This window comes from Bufo gargarizans, chromosome 9 (genome assembly GCF_014858855.1).
Source record: "Bufo gargarizans isolate SCDJY-AF-19 chromosome 9, ASM1485885v1, whole genome shotgun sequence".
Classification (NCBI taxonomy): Eukaryota; Metazoa; Chordata; class Amphibia; order Anura; family Bufonidae; genus Bufo; species Bufo gargarizans.
The window spans coordinates 91,540,684-91,564,371 of NC_058088.1; the positions used below are offsets into that span (position 1 = coordinate 91,540,684).

A 23,688-nucleotide genomic window follows, 5' to 3' on the forward strand; every position below is an offset into this window, starting at 1 on the left:
TCCACATTACATTAACCCTGTGTGTCCTGAACGCTGTAAAGCGATTGATCAGGGATAGAAAAAAAGGGGGTTAATTATATATATATATATATATATATCATGTTCAAAACGCATATATCTCGGTACTATAATGTCGATGTCCATAGGGTTAGTATTAGGTTTGCAGTAGGTGCTAGTAAAGATATGGGGGCCATAGACTGTGCTGACGTCATGTATACACAGTAAATAGACATTCCATTGAATCATACATTCTTGCTTATTCATACTTTTATATGGGAATGCACTCTGCAGTGCGCTCCTTACACATGCAGAGACGGTGGGCTGATTTGTAGGTAGGCAGAATTTTAAGGGGAGAGGTTGGATATTGGGTTTATTAATTATAAACATATATGAACCTATCTCCTGTATATATAGTTTTTTTTTTTTTTTTACAAGAATGGCTTATACGAGAGATATTCATTTAAACCATTTGGTGTCACAGATTTGAGTCTGTATGTCCATCTCGTTTCTGCCTTTAGGATCATTTTATCCCAGTCTCCACCCCTCCTTGGCTTAGGGACATATTGGATGCCTATAAATTTGAGGCAGGTGGTATCTCCACCATGGCACTCATTGGTATGACGTGCCACTGATGTATCTTTTTTGTTTTGGATGTCGTTAATGTGGTCTCTGATCCGTCGCCTAAATTCTCTTTGTTTTGCCCACATAGTCAAGGGGGCAGGAGCATTGTGCCAGATATACTATGCCCATGGTCAGACAGTTCACATAGTCACAAATGGTGTATTCTCTACATGTATAGGAGCCTGTAAAGGTCTTGGTTTTCAGTACCTGACTACATGCCGTACACCTACCACACTTGAATGTACCAGTAGGCCTCCTCGACAGCCAGTTTCCAGGGTTCAAAGGGGGCTGGTAGTGGCTATTGACCAGTCTGTCCGTTAGGCTTCTTCCCTTCCTGTATGTTATCAGGGGATAAGGTCCTATTATGTCTTCCAAGTCTGGGTCTGTTTTAAGTATATCCCAATGCTTAGATAGCACCTGTCTGACCTCATGATGGGCATCATCAAAGGTACCTATAATGCGGGCAGCATTGGGGGACATGGATGACCCCATCCTCTGTTTCTTTGGTATAAGGAGCATATCTCTGTTCTCCGATCATGCTGCCTCATAGGCTACTCGCAGTACTCCGTCAGGGTATCCTCTTTCCCTGAATCTGTATCTTAGATCTCTTGCTTCACTTTTAAATTTTTTCATGGTGGAGCAATTACGTCGGAGTATAAGATACTGACCCTTGGGAATGCCCTTACGTAGGGCATAGGGGTGGGCACTTTCCCTACGGAGCAAGCTATTCGTTGCCGTCTTTTTGCGGTAGACAGAGGAGATTATATTATTATTTGGGCCTCTTTCCATTAACACATCAAGAAATGGCAGTGAATCATGATTATGTTCAGAGGTAAACCTTAGGCCCAAATCATTATTGTTTTTCACTGTTGATTTCTCCTGTAACTGGGGCTGACATAGTAGCCCCAGTTACAGGAGAAATGCACCCCCGCAGAGAGGCTGTACAGCGCAATACAGCACTGTACAGCCTCAGTGCAAGGCTGATCGAGGTCTGTGAAAAACCTCACACAGCTCCTGCACTCTCCGGGTCTCGGCGGTCACATGACCGCCGGGCCGGAACAGGAAGCTCGGTGAGCGCTGTGTATGCAGCGATCTAGAAGGCAGGGACACCTGGGCACTGTCCCTGCCTTCACTTAGGGTTGCCCTGCTGTCACTGACAGCAGGGCAACCCGATCAGCAGCTGCACGATTAGCGTGCAGCTGCAGTTTCTGAACGGACGTTTTAAAACGTCCATTCAGAAATAGAGATCCACCTCCCGGACGTTTATATCCTATGGGTGGACGGGAGGTGGTTAACTAAATCGGAAACTAAATGAATTTGGGGAAATTAGCTTATCACTAATTAAAACTTAAAGGGGAACTGTCACCTAGATTTTGGGTATAGAGCTGAGGACATGGGCTACTTGATCTCTGCTAGCTCATCCACAATATCCAGGCCCCTTTTAGCTCTGTGTGCTTCTATTGTGTAAAAAAAAAAGTTTTATAGATATGCAAATGAGGCAACGATGAGTCCTGTCACCTCCATGCTTCAGAGATGAGTCCAGCGTTCTCTGACTCTGAGCCCAGCCACGCCCACTGTGAAGGAGCCCAGCACCGCCCTGCATCCTCTGAATCTCCTCCTTGCTTCCCGACGTCACAAAGCTAGAGCGCCGTAATCTTGCGATGCGCAAGCTAGCACATGCTCAGTTCGTTCCCTGAGGCTTTAAGAGTGATTTTGTTTTTTGAAGATTATTTGATAAAACCTAATTGTATCTAAGTGAAGGCACATAAAAACTCTGATCCATTTATTTCTACATACAATCTGGCTTCACTACAGTCCTTCTAAGACCTTTCATATGTTTACAAGTTGATTAAATTTGACGAATAATGATTAGAAGCTACTTTAAGTTTTACTTACAGAAAAAGGGAAGTAGAGTAGACAAGGCCACATGATAGGGGACAACTACTGCTGGGACCGCCACCAACCATGAGAACGGGGACCCTGTACCCCATGGAGCCCCAGAGAATGCCAAATGCTGTACACTGTTATCTCCAGCTCTCCCTTAGAAATTAATGGACAGGTGGCGTGCTTTTCAGACCAGCGACACTGTCCATTTCAGGGGGGCTCCATGGGGTATGAGGACCCTGTTCTCGAGATCGGTGAGGGTGCCAGTGGTAAGAATCTCTACCAATCTAATAGGTTTCCGTTATCCCGTTGGTAGAGGATAACTTTAGCTTACACCTATAGAGGGCTTCTGGAATAACTAATTAAGGAACCCCGAATATGTTTAGCAGAGGTGTTGGTTGTTATTAAATATTATGATCTTGGTGCAGTGTATATAGAAAGGATGGTGTAAAATTTATGTGTGTAATTGGTACTAGGTCTCTGTAGAGAAAATTAGTTTGGGAATGTTACTTTTATTATGCAGAAAGAGTCTATATTAACAAGAAATACATATTTGACATTATGCTTAGTGGGAAAGAATAAAACTTGCAGTGCATTATTTTAAAGCACATGAATTACCCATCAGAAGGTCAAGGTTGTAAATAAAGAAGATAATACGATTTTTATTTTATTTATTTTTTAAATGTCATTACTTTGAGGCATTTCCTCTTTTATGTGGAAAATATCATCAGGTTCTTATTCCTCTTGTCATATGCCAATCAACATATTACTGACACTGTGCTACTTTAGTTTACCAGCCATCTGAGGTTCAGTTAACTTTTCTTAAATTACCTGCTTGCTTGAGGCCCATGAAAACCTCAGATTTAATATATTAAAAAGAAAGCTATATAAAAAAAAAAAAAAAAAAAGTTGAACAATTTGCACCAGGGTTGCTCTTCTTTATGTCAAAAAATTATGTTATTTCACTTAGACTGAAAATCCATCTGACAGCTGTAGATAATATTTGCTTGCCTTAAAACAAATCGAAATGGCAGAAACTCTTCTAGCAGAATGTTGCTTAGAATATGAATAGAATATACATGACTTTAATTAACAGGTCTCTTAAATGCCCAGAAATACTATTTTATTGGTTCTACATCATATTTTACCTAAAATATAAATGCTAAAATGCAATTCAATCTTTCCATACATAAACAAGGTCTATTTCTGTTTAGTTTTCTGTGTACCCTTGAGAAAAAAAAAAAAAATATGTAAAAGATTAATAGTGACATATTTTCTCAAGGAGAGACAAATTGGATCACATCAAACTTTACTGTACAACACATGGACACATTGTGATGCAGCCAATGAAAATTCACTCTAGGGTAGTGATATACCCCTTGGTTAGTATGGTGTTACAAGCCTTTGACACAGAGGTTACACCTTCCAGGCATGGCTTCAGATAACTTCTGCAAGATGTCATTGGGTTCTGAAATAATGTTATTTTGTGTTATATATAGAAGTAGTGTTAATGTCGTAAGTTGTATGTATGAGTTTAATAATACAATGCCCTGTTTGCTGGATTGCTAAGACATTTTTCTGTGACCTTTTATAAAGCTTGCTACAAATACAGTAAATAGATTTTAACCCTTATCCTGATCAGTGAGTAGACCACATGGCACATACTGTAGCATATACAACCAATACGCATTAACCTGCATCCTAGTTTGGTATTTTACTACACAGCATTATTTTTTTTTTTAAATCTCTACATTCCAAAAGCCAAAACTTTTTATTCTCTGTCAATATAGCTGTATGAGAGCTGTGAAAAATGAATGCAGCTTTTAATTTGACTTTGTCTTGCTATATTCTGAGCGCCATAAAAATGTTTTCAGCATTCACCATGTGGTATAATTCACAATAACTTTATGATAGCTCTATGCTGGTGTCTATACATTACGGCATTACCAAATCTACATATGATTTTTATGTATGTCTACTTATATACTACTGTTTTTTTGTGTCACCATCTTCTGAGAATAAGTTTTTTATTTATCTGTCAGTAAACTGTTGGGGTTTGTTTTCTTTGCAGGACTAGCTGTAGTATTCACCGGTAACCTTTTAGGTTAATCACAGAATAGAGTGGCCTAACTGGGAGGAAATGCTCAAACCGCAAATACTGTAGTGTATTTATATCTGGGGGAGCAGATCCTCCTCATGTGATCCGCTGCTAATGGGAATCCCCAGCAAAAATGCATACAATGGAGGATCCCGGCAGCGGACCACATGTACCACAAAAACATCCTACACAAGATGAAATAATGAGTGGATGAAAATATAAGAGTAAATAGATCACTGCAAATGGTGCACCACAATAGTATGCAACTGACAATACAAGGCTAAACCCTCACACTGATGTAAAAAAAAAAAAACAGATTTTAGCCAATATATTCCTGTCAGGAACATATTGGAGCCAGCGCACAACACCAAGGTATCCCAGTGTAGTGCAGGACCCAACGCTAACCCACTTACAGTGTGTGAACACTGTCCGATAGGTGCCAAGGTCCAACTCACAGCCAAACTCCCACAATTGTAGTGAATTACAATTCCATACAGGCTATTTACAGCACAAGTGTGGTTGTGCTTTGCCACAAGACCAACATGCTTCTATGCCTGCTTAGGGCTCATGCACATGAACGGATTTTATTTCCGTGTCCGTTCCAAATTTATTTGCGGACCGTATGCGGAACCATTCACTCATTCACTTAAATGGGTCCGCAAAATAAACGGAAGTTACTCCGTGTGCATTCTGTTTCCGTATTTCTGTTCCACAAGAAAATAGTACATGTCCTATTATTGTTCGCATTACAGAAAAGGATAGTACTGTTCTATTAGGGGCCAGCTGTTCTGTTTCACAAAATACGGAATGCACACAGATCCATATTCGTATTTTTTGTGGATCTGTTTTTTGCAGACCGCAAAATACATACGGTCATGTGCATGAGGCCTTAGACTCAGTAAATCTCTACTTTGCATGCACTGCTCTTTCAGCACCCCAGTATAAGGAACCTGATAGCTGGTGCTTATAAATGTGCAAAGGGACCAGCAAGCACCATGAAAAAGGAGACAAAAAAAAAACTTTCCACACATTACCATTAACTGGATTATCTGATGGATGCTACCAGTGGTAACCAAATTTCTAAACAGCACAGACATATGGAGTGTGACACTATTCTGTCTCAGCATCGGTTGTACCTGCGACAAGCTTCTTGTAGACCCAGTCTGTAAGGATGTGTGCAGCAGGTTGAATGATCACTTTAACAGATAGCTTACTCAATGAATAAAGACTCCAGAGGTAACTTTCAATGCTTCTTTATGCTTCGAGGTAGCAAGGATATAAACATAGAGGCTTTTTCATAGGTAAATTTCTAATGAAGTTACACAGCTCCCACACTCTGCAGTCTCTTCACAACAACTATATAAAATGGAGTTACAGCAGGAAATGGAGGGTGGGAACAACCAACTAGCCAGAAACAGCAGGGGTGTAAGGATCATACCAAATAATATAGTAACATAACATATAATAACAACTGCTAGACAGTAAAAGCTGTGTGGCAGCACACTCCCCGCCTGGTATTGTGAGATACCACTATACACTACATTATTTTATTTTAACATACTATTAACATTGCACACAGTAACATGCTATTTAACCTTCTCAAGTATATAAGCTAGCTATATTAAAGGTCTTAAGTGACTCCTTCACATAACGCTGAATCTGAATTTTTGGAAGCAGGCATAATTAAGACTGTCTCGGTGACTGGTCTCAGGAAGGTTTTTGAAGCCTCATCCTTAACGATCCTGACTTCCACACTTCGGACTCTTCCATCATTACTAGTAATGGCCTTTGTAATAAGTCCAACTGGCCACTGGATCCGGTAAGCTTGCTGGTCTTTTAGCAGGACCAGGTCCCCTTCCTTTAAGTTAGGCTTCTGGGTGTCACAACCAGACAGCTGAGAAGCTCTGACAGAGGCCTTTCAGAACCTCCTCCTTGAGTTTCTGTGTTGTGGTATTCAGCTCCTCCTCTCGTTAGCCTCTCTCAGCTGTCATGTGTTGGACTAATTGCTTCCCTTTAAATTCCTCCCCAGAATGCTTTTCTGGGCGGCCTATACTTCTTCCTGGAGTGTGTGTGCATGCTGACCTTGTTCTCCTGCCTGCTACAAAGCTAAGTGTTGTACCTTTATCTGTTATTTTCTGTTTGCTGGATCCCAGGTGACCCTGACTCCCTCCGTATCTTGTGTAGGGAGCCGGTGGTCGTGCCCCCTCACTATTGTAGGGTGCTCAGGGCTTTATAGTCAAGGTTCGTGGATATGCAAACCTCCACCATTAGGATCTTTGCATAGGCTGAGCAGCCAGGGAAAGTGCCAGGTTTTCTGCAGGGGTCTCCCTTGGTTCCTTAGCTTTCGGATCCAGAGAGTCATTTATACATGTTGCTTTGCCTTGTTTCCTGTACACCGTCCGTGACATTATAGGCCGCCATAACCGTCTCAAGCATGGATCCGGTTTCACTTTTGGCTGAACGCTTCCAGGGTCTTTCATTGGAGGTAGCTGATCTCCGTAAGACTTTTTCTCAGCTTCAAGTGACCGGTTCAGCTTGCGTTCATGGAGTTTGTTCTGAGCCTAAGATCTCGCTCCCGGATACGCTTCTCCGGGGGTAGTGAGAATTTTCTGCGTTTTAGAGAGGCTTGCAAACTCCATTTTCGCCTTCTTCCCCACTCCTCTGGTGATGAGGAACGGAGGGTGGGGATCATTATATCGCTGCTCAGAGGTAACGCTCAGTCCTGGGCCTTTTCGCTGCCGGAGGGGGCACGGCCTCTCCGTTCAGTGGATGAATTATTTTTAGCCCTGGGTCAGATATATGATGATCCGGATCGTATTGCTCTGGCTGAGTCTAAACTACGTCTATTATGCCAGGGTAAACAATCCGCAGAAATATACTGCTCAGAATTTCGGAGATGGGCAGTTGATACTGGTTGGAATGATGCTGCACTCCGAAGTCAATTTTGCCATGGTCTTTCAGAGGGATTGAAAGATGCATTTGCCTTTCATGAGAGGCCTATTTCTTTGGACTCTGCTATGTCTCAGGCCGTTCGTATTGACAGGCGTCTTAGAGAGAGAGGAGAGATGTCCTCTTCCTGTCATACTCAGTCCCAGGACAGTGCAGCGGTCCCATTCTGTGCGCAGGGGTCTCAGTCGCCGTCAGCCCCTTCTGAGCAGGAGCCCATGCAGCTGGGGTTGATTGCTTCTGACAATAGAAGATTCAGCTCGCATGGGAGGGTTTGTTTTTGTTGTGGAGGTATAAATCATTTGGCAAATATTTGTCCCTCTAGGAGATTCAGGCAGTTTTCTGGGAGTAATAAAGAAACAAACAGGAAAAAATCTTTTAAAAATGTTCCGTCTGTTACTATTGGCAGGGTTGAGGCGGAAATTGAAGGTTTTCCATTTGCTTGTAGTTCCCGTTTTGTCCTGCCGGCTAGGGTGGCGCTAGAGAGCAAGAACATTTTTTTGTGAGATTTTTGTGGATAGTGGAGCAGCGGTCAATCTCATTGATAATCAATTTGCGATAACTCATGGTTTCCAGGTGCGCACTTTGGGAAAGGATATTCCTGTTTTTGCTATCGATTCCGCTCCACTTTCTCAAAAATCATTAAAGGGCATAGTTCACAATATCCGTTTAATTGTGAGCGATGCTCATGTTGAGGATGTGTCATGTTTCGTCCTTAGCGGTTTACCTACCCCTCTGGTGTTGGGGCTGCCCTGGCTCACTAAGCATAACCCCACCATTGATTGGCAAGTGAGGCAAATAAATGGTTGGAGTGACTTTTGCAGAGAGAATTGCCTCATGACATCTGTTTCTGAGGTTGCTACTAAGACTGTACCATCTTTTCTCTCTGAATTTTCGGATGTCTTCTCTGAGAGTGGAGTTCAGGATTTGCCCCCGCACAAGGAGTACGATTGCCCTATTAATCTCATCCCAGACGCCAAGCTGCCTAAATCTCGTTTATACAATCTTTCCCAACCTGAGAGGATCGCTATGCGTGCTTATATCTCTGAGAGTCTGAGAAAGGGACACATACGACCCTCGAAGTCACCTGTTGCCGCTGGTTTTTTCTTTGTTAAGAAAAAAGATGGTTCTTTAAGACCTTGTCTGGATTTCAGGGAGCTGAACAATATCACAATTCGTGACCCTTATCCGCTTCCTCTGATCCCGGACCTATTTAACCAGGTTGTTGGGGCTAAAGTCTTTTCCAAATTAGATCTAAGAGGGGCATACAACCTGGTCAGGGTCAGAGAAGGAGACGAATGGAAGACGGCCTTCAATACCCCTGAGGGCCATTTTGAGAATTTGGTTATGCCGTTTGGTTTGATGAATGCCCCAGCCGTTTTTCAGCATTTCGTGAACAGCATTTTTTATCATTTGATGGGAAAATTTGTATTGGTGTATTTGGATGACATTTTGATTTTTTCTCCCGATTTCAAAACTCATAAGGAACATTTACGTCAGGTCTTGCTCATCCTGGTTGAGAATAAATTATATGCGAAACTGAAAAAATGTGTGTTTGCGGTTCCAGAAATTCAATTTCTGGGGTTTCTTCTCTCCGCTTCTGGTTTTCGCATGGACCCCGAGAAGGTCCGCGCTGTGCTTGAGTGGGAGCTTCCTGAGAATCAGAAGGCGCTGATGCGTTTTTTGGGCTTTGACAATTATTACAGGAAGTTCATTTTGAATTATTCTTCTATTGTTAAACCACTCACTGATATGACCAGAAAGGGGGTAGATTTTTCTTCTTGGTCAGTAGAGGCGCGTAAGGCTTTTTCTGATATCAATGAGAGTTTTGCTTCCGCTCCCATCTTGGTGCAACCTGATGTTTCTTTACCCTTCATAGTTGAGGTTGATGCTTCTGAGGTGGGTGTGGGGGCGGTCTTGTCTCAGGGTTCCTCTCCTGCCAATTGGCGACCGTGTGCCTTTTTCTCAAGAAAACTCTCCTCCGCAGAGAGAAATTACGATGTGGGAGATAGGGAATTGTTGGCCATCAAGTTGGCTTTTGAGGAATGGCGCCATTGGCTAGAGGGAGCCAGACACCCTATTACCGTATTTACTGACCATAAAAATCTGGCCTACTTGGAGTCAGCCAAGCGTCTGAACCCGAGACAGGCCAGATGGTCTTTGTTCTTTTCTAGGTTTAATTTTGTTGTCACGTTCCGCCCTGGAGTTAAGAATGTGAAGGCAGATGCCCTGTCACGTTGTTTTCCGGGAGGCGGGAATTTTGAAGACCCGGGTCCCATTTTGGCTGAAGGTGTGGTGGTCTCTGCTCTTTTTCCTGAATTGGAGGCAGAGGTGCAGGCAGCCCAGTCAGAGGCTCCTGATCTTTGTCCTCCTGGGAGGTTGTTTGTGCCTCTCGCTTTAAGACACAAGATTTTTAAAGAACACCACGATACGGTCCTTGCTGGGCACCCGGGGGTAAGAGCCACACTGGATCTCATCGCTCGGAGATTCTGGAGGCCTGCGCTTCGTAAGTCGGTTGAGGGTTTTGTGGCAGCCTGCGAGACTTGCGCTCGTGCCAAAGTCCCTCATTCACGGCCATCAGGTCCTCTCCTTCCCTTACCCATTCCTTCCCGTCCTTGGACACATCTGTCCATGGACTTCATAACGGACCTGCCTCGTTCCTCGGGGAAGACTGTGATTCTGGTGGTGGTGGACCGTTTTAGCAAAATGGTGCATTTCATCCCTTTTCCTGGTTTGCCCAATGCTAAGACGCTGGCGCAGGCATTTATTGATCACATTGTCAAATTGCACGGTATTCCTTCAGACATAGTCTCTGATAGGGGCACGCAGTTTGTTTCCAGATTCTGGAAGGCTTTCTGTTCTCGCTTGGGGGTTCGGTTGTCATTCTCTTCTGCTTTCCACCCGCAGTCGAATGGCCAGACAGAGCGCGTCAATCAGAATCTGGAGACATATCTGCGCTGTTTTGTGGCGGAGAATCAAGAGGATTGGTGTTCTTTTTTGTCCCTTGCTGAGTTTGCTTTAAATAACCGTCGTCAGGAGTCCTCTGATAAGTCACCATTTTTTGGTGCATATGGGTTTCATCCGAGTTTGGGACTTTCTCGGGAGAGGGGTCTTCTGGTTTACCTGATGAGGACAGATTCTCCTCGTCTTTGTCATCTATTTGGCAAAAGATTCAGGATAATCTAAAGAGCATGAGTGAGAGATATAAGCGTGTGGCAGATAAGAGACGTGTGCTTGGTCCGGACCTGAATGTTGGTGATCTGGTGTGGTTGTCTACCAAGAATATCAAATTGAAGGTTCCCTCCTGGAAGTTGGGTCCTAGGTTTATTGGGCCTTACAAAATCCTGTCTGTCATCAATCCTGTTGCATACCGTCTTGATCTTCTCTCAGACTTGGAAGATCCATAATGTTTTTCATAAGTCCTTATTGAAACCTTATGTTCAACCCATTGTACCCTCGCCTTTGCCTCCTCCTCCGATTATGGTTGATGGGAATCTTGAATTTCAGGTCTCTAGGATTGTGGATTCTCGTCTTGTCCGCGGTTCTCTTCAGTACCTTGTTCATTGGGAGGGGTATGGTCCTGAGGAGAGGATGTGGGTCCCAGTGACGGACATTAAGGCCTCTCGTCTCATCAGGGCTTTCCATATGTCCCATCCTGAGAAGGTGGGTTCTGAGTGTCTGGAGTCCACTCGTAGAGGGAGGGGTACTGTCACAACCAGACAGTTGAGAAGCTCTGACAGAGGCCTTTCAGAACCTCCTCCTTGAGTTTCTGTGTTGTGGTATTCAGCTCCTCCTCTCGTTAGCCTCTCTCAGCTGTCATGTGTTGGACTAATTGCTTCCCTTTAAATTCCTCCCCAGAATGCTTTTCTGGGCGGCCTATACTTCTTCCTGGAGTGTGTGTGCATGCTGACCTTGTTCTCCTGCCTGCTATAAAGCTAAGTGTTGTACCTTTATCTGTTAATTTCTGTTTGCTGGATCCCAGGTGACCCTGACTCCCTCCGTATCTTGTGTAGGGAGCCGGTGGTCGTGCCCCCTCACTATTGTAGGGTGCTCAGGGCTTTATAGTCAAGGTTTGTGGATATGCAAACCTCCACCATTAGGATCTTTGCATAGGCTGAGCAGCCAGGGAAAGTGCCAGGTCTTCTGCAGGGGTCTCCCTTGGTTCCTTAGCTTTCGGATCCAGCGAGTCATTTATACATGTTGCTTTGCCTTGTTTCCTGTACACCATCCGTGACACTGGGTTTGCCACTTTTTACGTCTTTGAAGAAGTGTGAGGTATTCCTTCCTCCATCTGTCCCAGAAACAATCTGCAAGGTATTGAGCGTATCTCCACTGACGTTTATATATGTCCTTTTCATCTTGCAGGAATTCTGCGACTTTGACAGCTAGGGTTGCGCCACACAATTCTAATCTTGGAATAGTGTGAGCAGGTTTTGGAGCTAACTTGGCTCTTCCTAGTAGAAAACCGACATAGGATCTCCCGGAGGGATCTATGATCTTGAGATAAGCCACAGCCGCTATAGCCTCGGTAGATGCATCACAAAAGATGTGAATCTCTTTCCTCAGACTTCTTGAAATTGAAGTGGGTGAATAGCAGTGTGGGATATTAAGTTCTTCCAGTACTTTCATGGAGTTTCTCCATTTCTCCCATTTAGGCAGTAGGTCTACTGGCAGAGGGGCATCCCAATCTGTCACTCTCTCAGTAAGCTGGCAAAGTATGGATCTCCCTTGGATGGTAACTGGAGTCACAAAGCCTAGGGGATCGTAAAGGCTATTAACAGTTGACAGGACTCCTCGTCTGGTGAATGGCTTCTTGGCGTCAGAGACCTGAAAGGTGAATGTATCTGAAGTAATATTCCAGAGAAGACCGAGACTCCTTTGAGTGGGTAGGGTATCTACTCCCAAGTCCAAATCCTTCAAATCCTTAGCATGATCTTCTGGATTGAAAGACCTCAATACTTTACTGCTATTAGATGCAATCTTATGAAGCCTTAAGTTAGCAGTCAACAGGAGCTGTTGAGTTCTTTTTATCAGATTGACGGCTTCTTCAGGTGTTGAAAAGGATTTCAGGCCATCGTCTACATAAAAATCTCTCTCAATAAATTGCCTGGTGTCAGATCCGAATTCCTTTTCACCTTCCTGTGCTGTTCTTCTCAGTCCATAAGTTGCCACAGCAGGAGATGGACTATTTCCAAAGACATGGACTCTCATGCGATAATCTATCACCTGATCATTAATGTCATTGTTGCGGTGCCACAAGAACCTGAGATAATTTCTGTGGTCCTCTTTGACTATGAAACAGTGGAACATCTGTTGGACGTCAGCTGTCACAGCAATTGGTTCCTTCCTGAACCGCATCAACACTCCTACAAGGTTGTTCGTTAGATTTGGACCAGTTAGAAGAACATTATTTAAAGAGGTTCCCTGGAACTGAGCGCTTGAATCAAAGACTATTCTGATTTGCCCCGGTTTACGAGGATGGTAGACTCGAAAGGATGGAAGGTACCAGCATTCTTCACCTTCCATAAGGTCTGGTGCTGACTCAGCGTGAAGGTTATCTAAAATCTTCTGCATAAATTCTAGAAAGTGCTCTTGCATCTCAGGTTTGCTACTGAGAGTTTTCTTAAGTGCAGCAAATCTGGTTAAAGCTTGTTGTCGATTGTTAGGGAGAGTAAGCCTTGGTATTCGGAAGGGTAATGGAGCTACCCAACTGTTGGAATTGTCCTTTAAGAACTCTTCATCCATAATCTTGATGAACTCCTTGTCTTCGACTGAAGGGGCAATCTTGTTGTCATCACAAGTAGTCTGGTACACTGAATCACCAAGGTCCTTCTGAGAAGTGAGCTTGCAGTTTATACCTTGGAGTGCTAGATATGGGACTTTGTTTTTAAAATCAAGTCTTTCCTTCACATAATAGTGCAATGGACATTTCATCAACCGATAGGCAACATTAGTTTTGTAGGAAGCTACATCCAAGAGCTTGTGAGATTGATCTAAACAGACTTCTCCTATTATCACCCATCCAAGATCAAGTTTCTGGGCCTGAGGAGCATTATCTGGACCATTACATAACTCTCTTATTTTATGAACTCTAGGAATGTCTCTCCCTAGTAGAATCAAAATCTTAACATCCTTGTTAAGAGGTGGAATGTAGTCAGCAATGTGGCTCAAATGAGGGTGATGACGTGCAACCTCTGGTGTGGGGATTTCTTCTCTATTGTTCGGTAGCTGATCACATTCGATTAGAGTTGGAAGAGGAAACTCTATGTCCTCATATTCTGATGCCACTATGAAGCCATGGGCTCTTCTTCCAGAAGTATTGATCTTTCCTGCACATGTCTGCAAGGTATAGGACCAGGTCTCTCCATGAATGTTGAATAGGTCAAATAATTCTGTACTGGCCAATGAGCGATTGCTCTGATTATCGAGTATGGCATACATTTTTATGGAATTTTGTGGACATCCTTCAGGAAAAACCCTTACAAGACATATCTTGCTACAAGACTTGCTATGAAGCCCTTCTCCACATACCTCTGTACACCTTGTGGTTACGGGGTTGGCACATTGCTCAGTTCTCTCCCCGCTATCATCTGATGTAGTCTTGGGGTTGCTGCCGGGTGAAGGTTTCCTTTTGAACAGGTCTGAATGAAAAGCGTCCACTTGTTTGGCACTGTTACACAGGGAACATCTGATGGCGATCTTACAGTCTCTAGCTAAATGATCGGAGGATGCACAACACTTGAAACAGATATTATGCTCTTCGAGAAATGACTTGCGTTCTTCAATAGGCTTATCCTTGAATGCACGACATTTGGAGAGAGAATGCGGCGCATTATGAATAGGACACTGTTGATTAAGATTGCTTGCCTTAATGTCTGTAGCCAAGACGTTGGATGCTATCGCGGTCTTCCTCACGGCAATAGGATGCTATGGTACTTATGGCTCCCCAATAAAGGCAAAACTTGTATAAGCTGGTATTACTAGGGAAATGGGTCTACAGCACAGACCAGCAATCCCTGGCAGTAAAGGCTGTAACAGTTATGGAGCATTCAGTAGGTGGCTGGCTTCATATGCAGAGTAATGCTTCTGGTGACTGCGGCAGTGACACACAGGCATTGAACTTTCAGTGCACAGCCTGAAGATGGCTTCCTGTCTTAGGGAGTTAGTTCTTCACACAGGCGCGTGGTTACTCACGTTTCTGAGGCTGCAGAGATAGCCATGTGATGGATTCTTCTAGAAATTTACTATTCTGTCTCAGCATCGGTTGTACCTGCGACAAGCTTCTTGTAGACCCAGTCTGTAAGGATGTATGCGGCAGGTTGAATGATCACTTTAATAGATAGCTTACTCAATGAATAAAGACTCCAGAGGTAACTTTTAATGCTTCTTTATGCTTCAAGGTAGCAAGGATATGAACATAGAGGCTTTTTCATAGGTAAATTTCTAATGAAGTTACATAGCTCCCTCACTCTGCTGCTACTAAACTAGTACATGGATTGCAGGATAAAACTTACCAGGAAAGGTTAAAAGACCTTAATATGTATAGCTTGGAAGAAAGAAGAGACAGAGGGGATATGATAGAAACTTTTAAATACATAAAGGGAATCAACTCGGTAACAGAGGAGAGCATATTTAAATTAGAGGGGCAAAGGTTTAAAAGTAATATAAGGAAGTATTACTTTACTGAGAGAGTAGTGGATGCATGGAATAGCCTTCCTGCAGAAGCGGTAGCGGCAAATACAGTGAAGGAGTTTAAGCATGCATGGGATAGGCATAAGGCTATCCTTCATATAAGATAGGGCCAGGGACTATTCATAGGATTCAGATATATTGGGCAGACTAGATGGGCCAAATGGTTCTTATCTGCCGACACATTTTATGTTTCTATGTTTCTATGCTGTCTCTTCACAACAACTATACAAAATGGAGTTACAGCAGGAAATGGAGGGTGGGAACAACCAACTAGCCAGAAAAAGCAGGGGTGTAAGGATCATACCAAATAATATAGTAAAATAACATATAATAACAACTGCTAGACAGTAAAAGCTGCGTGGCAGCACAGACACAGTGAGAGGTTTGGTCTGGGAAAACAGGTATTTTCCTCCCAGCATGTGCTGCTGGGCTTATTTACAGCCAGGTGAGGTCAAATACCGGACTGGATTTTAAATGCTGGTCCAGATTTTGGCAGCACCTGGCTATCCTTAAATAGGCAGCTGGGCTCAGAAGCTAGGTCTCTGTGTTGGCATCTGGGAGCCATGTGTCTGAATGAAGACTTGCTACCTGTTTGGCGTGAAAACAGGTTGGTGCTGCTATGTTCAAGGACTAATTGCCGCATGGTGTAAATTACCACCAACACCGCAAGATGACTTTTTGTTTGATTATGACTGCTTGTTTTGTCACTTGCCTAAAGTGTGAATAAAACACTGAACTGTTTGATCCAAAGAACTTGTTGTTGCCTCTATACTGCGTCCGCTAATCCTGTCTACCAGAGCGAAACCCCACAATTGGTGGAAGATGCAGTCAAGAGCAGTGAGGCTGGCGTGAAGGCAGATTTTTTTTTGTTTCTGCATTTTTCAGGCACGGTTGTATGTTTTACATTAACCCAGCTGTATTACAACCAGTGCCCCACAACAAAATGGAGGCTGTTGTCAGGGGTGTCATTAGGTCAAAACATTCGGGGCTTAAGCTTGGCTATTCCCCACTAGTGATGGACGAACATCGGCCGGGACGGTTCGCAAACTCCACCAAATGTTTGCGAACCGCAAGTTCGCGGCGGGCCCCAATCACTTTAAAGGCAGGCGAACCTAGAATACCTTCAGGTCATATTTGCAGCCACCAAATACTTACTAGAAGTGCACAAATAGTCCCACAACATGGACAGTGACAGGCCAGATGTATTATTCAAATTTGTGATCTCCATTTATTATTATTTTTCAATGCAAAATATCTGCAATGTAATTTTCGCCTATGCACATGCACAAAATATGCGCGGCCTACTAGAGCAACTGGGTTTCCCCCAGACCAAAGTTAGATGCGATCAGAAAAGATGGTTGGCAACAATTTTCACGACGTTGAGGAATATATTCTGATCGCTATAAGTAATTTAACATTAAAGCAGTGTATTTTATTACATTTCTCATGCATGTTAGAACAATCACTGTATATGCAGATCGAGTGTTTAACAAAGTGTAATTGCGAAAAATCCCTATTGATGCAATTTATTTTTTCGCTGTACACACAACTTCACATTTTATAAGGTCTCATGAGATATTAGTGATTGGTGCACTAAGTATTGTTGTGATAACTTGCCACTCCAGTACAGGCCCCAAAAATTAGCCAATAGGCATTCACCTGACAGCAAAGAACTTTGGATTCTGTGGCTGTGCAGCACACCAGACCTGCAGGGTATTGCAATAGTGAGGTCATGGTTATGGGCAATCGAGGGTTACTCACTTTTCAGAAGAGAACCCTGGGCAGGCATGCGGCAGTGAAGGAGAAGTAGACACAAGTTCCTCTGGGGCACACTCTGGATGTAGGGACCAGGCCTGATGGTGTATGAGGTGCCCTGGATGTTGCAGGTATTTTGAGTGCCCGAGGCAAGGTCCCTTTAAGGATCGTGACGCCAGTGCCTGTAACAGTGGCACACCGATTTATAGCAGTAGTAATTGAGGTACACAGATGGTATGGTAAACCAAATATTGCTTTTACTTGGTAACAGTCCAACTTTGTACAGACAGTTAATTATGCAGTCCCTTATATCACAGATGCCACAGCAGGCTTACTTCTCAATATGGCAGGTAACAATCATGCAAGATACTTGGAGAGTAAACAGTTAATGCTTCGCAGAACTAGGCTGCACTGTTCCCACAGCTACTCTAGCTGGCTGGATCCCAAGGCCCGGATGCCTAAATGCTGGCTTTAATCCTGGGTAATAAATCTTCCTCCCGTATTGACCCTTGCTTCTATCTTATAGTACCTCTGCCCATCAGCTTACTTATCTGAGCTGGTTATATTGGATCTGCTGTGTGGGTAACTGCAGGTTGCTCCCAGGAGGTCCATTCCTACTACTGGGGTTACTTCTTCTGTGGTTGATGGATGGTCTCCAGGCAGGCTGTACTCCTTCACTAGCCTCCTGGTGGCAACTAGAAGCCTGGACTATCTAGCTGCATGTCAGGAGGAGGCCCTCAGCATATCTCTGGCTGGTGCCTTTTCACTTCTGTCTCCACAGACTCCTGACTATGACCTAACGCCTCCCTGTCTGGGCCTGGACATTTATACTAGGGGCTCCCTATCTCCCTCTAGTGTCTAGGATGTCTAACTACACCCAACTAGGCCTGCTATGGATGTAACAGAGGAAACAACACATGTAAAACACACAGAAAAATACATTAAAGGCATATAGGCATATAACATCACTGGCCCTTGTGAGCAAAAGTAACATGTGACCCAATTAACCCTTGTGTAGTGCCCACCCCTACCTAGTGGGACACTACAGCTGGAGGTACATTAGGCGTTCACAGGATAAATATGTAAATGTCGGCCAGTACAGGCCCCAAAAATTAGGCAATAGGCATTCACCTGACAGTGGGGGAGCGAAGCTAGTGCCAAAGGTAAAATTGGAGGGCAGAGACCCTCTGAACTGGGTGCTACCTCCAAAATGGCTAACCCAAACTCGGGTATGGCTCAATTCCTCAAGAAACAAGCAACAGTGCCTGGCGCTAAATAACCCAAAATGGCGCTGACAAACGACCGCTCTTCTGATAAGGGGCAGAAGGTCAGTCAGACGGGGAAAGTGAGGCGGGTAAAATAGGATCCCCCCGATCCCGATTATTTTTTTCAATGCGAAATATCAGCAATCTAATTTTCGCCTATGCGCATGCACAAAATATGCACAGCCTACTACAGCAACTGGGTTTCCACTAGACCAAAGTTAGATGCGATCAGAAAAGATGGTTGGCAACAATTTTTGCGACGTTGAGGAATAATTTCTGATCACTGTAAGCAATTTAACATTAAAGCAGTGTATTTGATTACATTTCACATGCATGTTATAACAATCGCTGTATATGCAGATCGAGTGTTTAAAAAAAGCGCCATTGCGAAAATCCCCTATTGATGCAACTAATTTTTTCGCTGTACACACAACTTCACATTTTATAAGGAGATATTAGTGATTGGTGCACTAAGTATTGTTGTGAGAACTTACCACTCCAGTACAGGCCCAAAAAAAATTGCCAATAGGCGTTCACCTGACAGCACACAACTTTGTTGGATTCTGTGGCTGGAAGTACATTAGGCGGTCACAGGATAAATATGTAACCGTTGGCCAGTGCAGGCCCCAAAAATAAGCGAATAGGCATTCACCTAACAGCAAAGCACTTTGGATTCTGATGGCTGGAGGTACATTAAGCTTTCACAGGATAAATATGTGACTGTAGGCCAGTACAGGCCACAAAAATTAGCCAATAGACATTCACCTGACAGCAAATAATTTGGGATTCTGTGGCTGGAGATACATTAGGCGTTCACAGGATAAATATGTAAATGTCGGCCAGTACAGGCCCCAAAATTCTTTTTGACCTAATACACAATGCAAAAATCTTTACAATAGAAAACTGCACCGATAAACTATAAATATATTTTTTCTTTTTACGCTAATAAACGTCACAAAAGGGTTTACAATAGATAACTGCAAATATATTTTTTTCATTTTCACCTAAATCACGGCGCAAAAAGCTTTACAAAAGATAACAGCGCTGCTAAGTGGCAAATATATTTTTTCTTTTTCCGCTGATATACGCCACAATAGGCTTTACAGCAGATAACTGCATCACTGAGCTGCAAATATATATTTTTTTCTTTTTACGCTCATACACCCCACAAAAGGCTTTACAACGCTTTTCTTTTTCCCAATACATGACGTAAAGAGCTTTTGAACAGTACACTGCACCGCTGAGTGGCAAATATATTTTTTCTTTTTCCGCTGATAGACACAACAAAATGCTTTAGAACAGATAACTGTATCGCTGAGCGACAAATATATTTTTTCTTTTTCTGCTAATACACGGCAGAATAACCTCAAACACAACAAAAGGCTTTACAAAACATAACTGCACCGCTGAGCGTCAAATATGTTTTCTTTTTCTACTAATACATGGCACAAAAGGCTTTAGAACAGATAACTGCACTGCTGAACGACAAAAATATTTTATCTTTTTCAGCTAATACACGCCACAAAAGGCTTTAAAACAGATAACTGCACCACTGAACAACAAATATATATATATTTTTTCCTCTAATAAACGCCACAAAAGACTTTACAACAAATAACTGCACCGCTGAGCAGCAAATATATTTTTTCTTTGTCGACTAATACACAGAGCAAAAATCTTTACAACAGATAACTGCACTGCTGAGTGACAAATATATTTTTTTTCCCGCTTAAACACACCACAAATGGCTTTAGAACAGATAACTGCACCCAAAGCGGCAAAATACATATATTTATTTTCTACTAATAAATGCCAAAAAAAAAGCTTTAAAACTTTTATTTCTCTGCTAACACACTGCAAAAGGATTAAGAACAGATAACTGCAACGCTGAGCAGCAAATATATTTTTTATTTTTTTTCACCTAATACACCCCACAAAAACCTTTACAACAGATAACGGCTCCTTTGAGCGGCAGATATATTTTTCTTTCTGATCTAATACACGACGCAAAAAGCTTTAGAACAGAAAACTGCACCACTGAGTGGCCAATATATTTTTTCTTTTTCACCTAATTCACGGCGCAAAAAGTTTTAAAAAAAATAACTGCACTGCTAAGCAGCAAATATATTTTTTTCTTTTTTCCACTGATAGACTCCACAAAACGCTTTAGAATGGATAACTGCATCGCTGAGCGGCAATTATTATATTTTTTTTCACTAATACATGCCACAAAAAGCTTTAGAACAGATAACCGCACCACTGAGCCGCAAATATATTTTTTCTTTTTCCGCCAAAACACGCCACAAAAGGCTTTATAACAGATAACTGCACCGTTGAGCGACAAATATATTTATTCTTTTTTCCCTGATAGTACTGCACCTCTTAGCTGCAAATATATTTTTTCTTTCTGACCTAATACACGACACAAAAGGCTTTACAATAGAAAACTGCACCGCTGAGCGACAAATATATTTTATCTTTTTCCGCTAATATACGCCACAAAAGGCTTTAAAACAGATAACTGCACCACTGAACAAATATATATATATAAATATTTTTTTCCGCTAATAAATGCCACAAAAGACTTTACAACAGATAACTGCACCGCTGAGCAGCAAATATATATTTTTTTTGTCGTCTAATACACGGAGCAAAAATCTTTACAACAGAAAACTGCACTGCTGAGTGACAAATATTGAATAGAAAGGATACAGCGGCTCACCCCCTCTCTATATGAAAAAGGTGCTCACCCCCAGGTCCCACCCTCAGGACCGGATAGGAAAATGCGTAAAAAACAAGTCACACTCCAAGAGGAAACACAAAGCGGTATAGTGATGATACACTTTAATATATATATATATATATATATAAACATTTGCTGGGCAAATTTATTCTGGACAGTGTCACAGGACTTTTGAAAGAATCCCTGATTGGGACCATTAGCCACCACGCGGTTTCATTGCGATTTATTGGTGTTTGCCACAGAGACTGAGTGTGGCTCATTTAGGTTTACACCTTTATCTGTATACGAGCTATATGTATTTTATGTAGATGTTTTAGGGGTATGTTCTTAATATTTTAGTATATTAAAGTGTATCATCACTATACCGCTTTGTGTTTCCTCTTGGAGTGTGCCCCCCCATACTTGTTTTTTTACTTGTTTTTTGAGTGACAAATATATTTATTCTTTTTTCGCTGATAGTCTGCACCTCTTAGCTGCAAATATATTTTTCTTTCTAACCTAATACACGGCGCAAAAAGCTTTAGAACAGAAAACTGCACCGCTGAGTGGCCAATATATATTTTTATTTTTCACCTAATTCACGGCGCAAAAAGCTTTACAAAAGATAACTGCACTGATAAGCGGCAAATATATTTTATTTATTTCCGCTGATAGACTCCACAAAACGCTTTAGAATGGATAACTGCACCGCTGAGCGACATTTTCTTTTTCTTTTTTCTCTAATACATGCCACAAAAGGCTTTAGAACATATAACTGCACCGCTCAGCCGCAAATATCATTTTTCATTTTCAGCTAATACACGCCACAAAAGGCTTTAGAACAGATAACTGCACCTCTAAGCTGCAAATATATTTTTCTCTTTTTCAACTAATACACGGCACAAAATGCTTTACAACAGATAACTGCACTGCTGAGTGGCAAATAAATACAGTATATATTTTTTCTGCTAATTCACGCCACAAATGGCTTTAGAACAGATAACTGTACCCTAAGCAGCAAAAATATTTTTTCTTTCTCTACTAATACACGCCAAAAAAAGCTTTAAAACAGATACCGTAACTACACCTCTGAGCGGCAAATATATATTTTTCTTTTTCCGCTAACACACGCCACAAAAGGCTTAAGAACAGATAACTGCATTGCTAAGCGGCAAATATATTTTTCTTTTTCAGCTAATGCACGCCACAAAAGTCTTTACAACAGATAACTGCACTGCTGAGATGCAAATATATGTTATTTTTTTCCGCTAATACATGCCACAAAAGGCTTAAGAATAGATAACTGCACCCAAAGCGGCAAATATATTTTTTCTTTTTCTAATAATATATTGCAAAAAAAGCTTTAAAACAGATCATTTCACCTCTGAGCGGAAAATATATTTTTTCTTTTTCCGCTAACACACGCCACAAAAGGCTTAAGAACAGATAAATGCATCGCTAAGCGGCAAATATGTTTTTCTTTTTCAGCTAATATACGCAACAAAAGGGTTTACAACAGATAACCGCAGCACTGAGAGACATATCTTTTGTCTTTTTCCGCTTAAACACGTCACAAAAGGCTTTACAACAGATAAGTGCACCGCTAAGCGGCAAAATTATTTTTTCTTTTTCTGCTAATACACACCACAAAAGGCTTTAGAAGAGATAACTGCACTGCTGAGCGTTAAATTTATTTTATTTTTTCCCAATACATGAAGTAATGAGCTTTACAACAGATAACTGAACCACTGAGTGGCAAATATATTTTTCTGTTTCCGCTGATACATGCCACAAAAGGCTTTAGAACAGATAACTGCACAGCTGAGCGGCAAATTTATTTTTTTATTTTTCCGCTAATGCAAGCCATAAAAAGCTTTACAACAGATAACTGCACCGCAGAAAGGCAAATATAGATTTTTTTTTTCCCGCTAATAAATAGTGATGTCCCGAACTATTCGCCGTAGAACAGTTCCCGGCGAACATAGCATGTTCGCCGTGGCGGGCGAACATATGCGATGTTCGGTCCACCCCTATACATCATCATTGAGTAAACTTTGACTCTGTACCTCACAGTCAGCAGACACATTCCAGCCAATCAGCAGCAGACCCTCCCTTCCAGACCCTCCCACCTCCTGGACAGCATCCATTTTAGATTCATTCGGAAGCTGCATTCTCATTGAGAGGAGGGACAGTACTGCTGCTGCTGATTCAATAGGGAAAGTGTTAGCTAGGGCAGTGTTCTGTGTCCACAGACTCATCTGCTGTAAGGACAGCGTCCTGACAGCACCCCAAAAAACCCTTTTCAGTGTGCTTTTTTATATATATTTATATTGCAGTTGCCTGGTTGCCCGTGTGTGAGAGGCTGCAGGCTCAGTCACAGACAGCACTGTGTGCGCAGATTAAAAAAAAAAAAAATCTATTTAATATTTTTCTGTGATAAAATCACATTTGCAAGCCCGTGTGTGTCAGGCCCACACAGACTGTATTGTGGCCACTGGCTAGTGGCTAGGCCTTCACTCAAACCGTTACAGAGTGTCACTCACTTAAATACCTTGCAAATAAAAAAAATTATATTTAATATTTTTCTGTGATATAATCACAGTTGCAAGCCAGTGTGTGTCAGGCCCACACAGACTGCACTGTGCCCACTGCCCACCACTTATATAGGGTGACACAGTACCTTGCACGCAAAAATTACAGGCAGA

General features: G+C 42.3%; 1 long non-coding RNA gene across 1 annotated transcript in view; it reads right to left on the reverse strand.

Annotated features, from left to right (window-relative positions):
• LOC122919669 overlaps positions 1-5,937 on the reverse strand; it is an 86,217-nt gene extending 80,280 nt beyond the window's left edge. Inside the window, exon 1 of the long non-coding RNA XR_006386819.1 lies at positions 5,740-5,937. This is a non-coding gene — a long non-coding RNA (uncharacterized LOC122919669). The remainder of the gene's footprint in view (positions 1-5,739) is intronic.
• Positions 5,938-23,688: the final 17,751 nt, after the last annotated feature.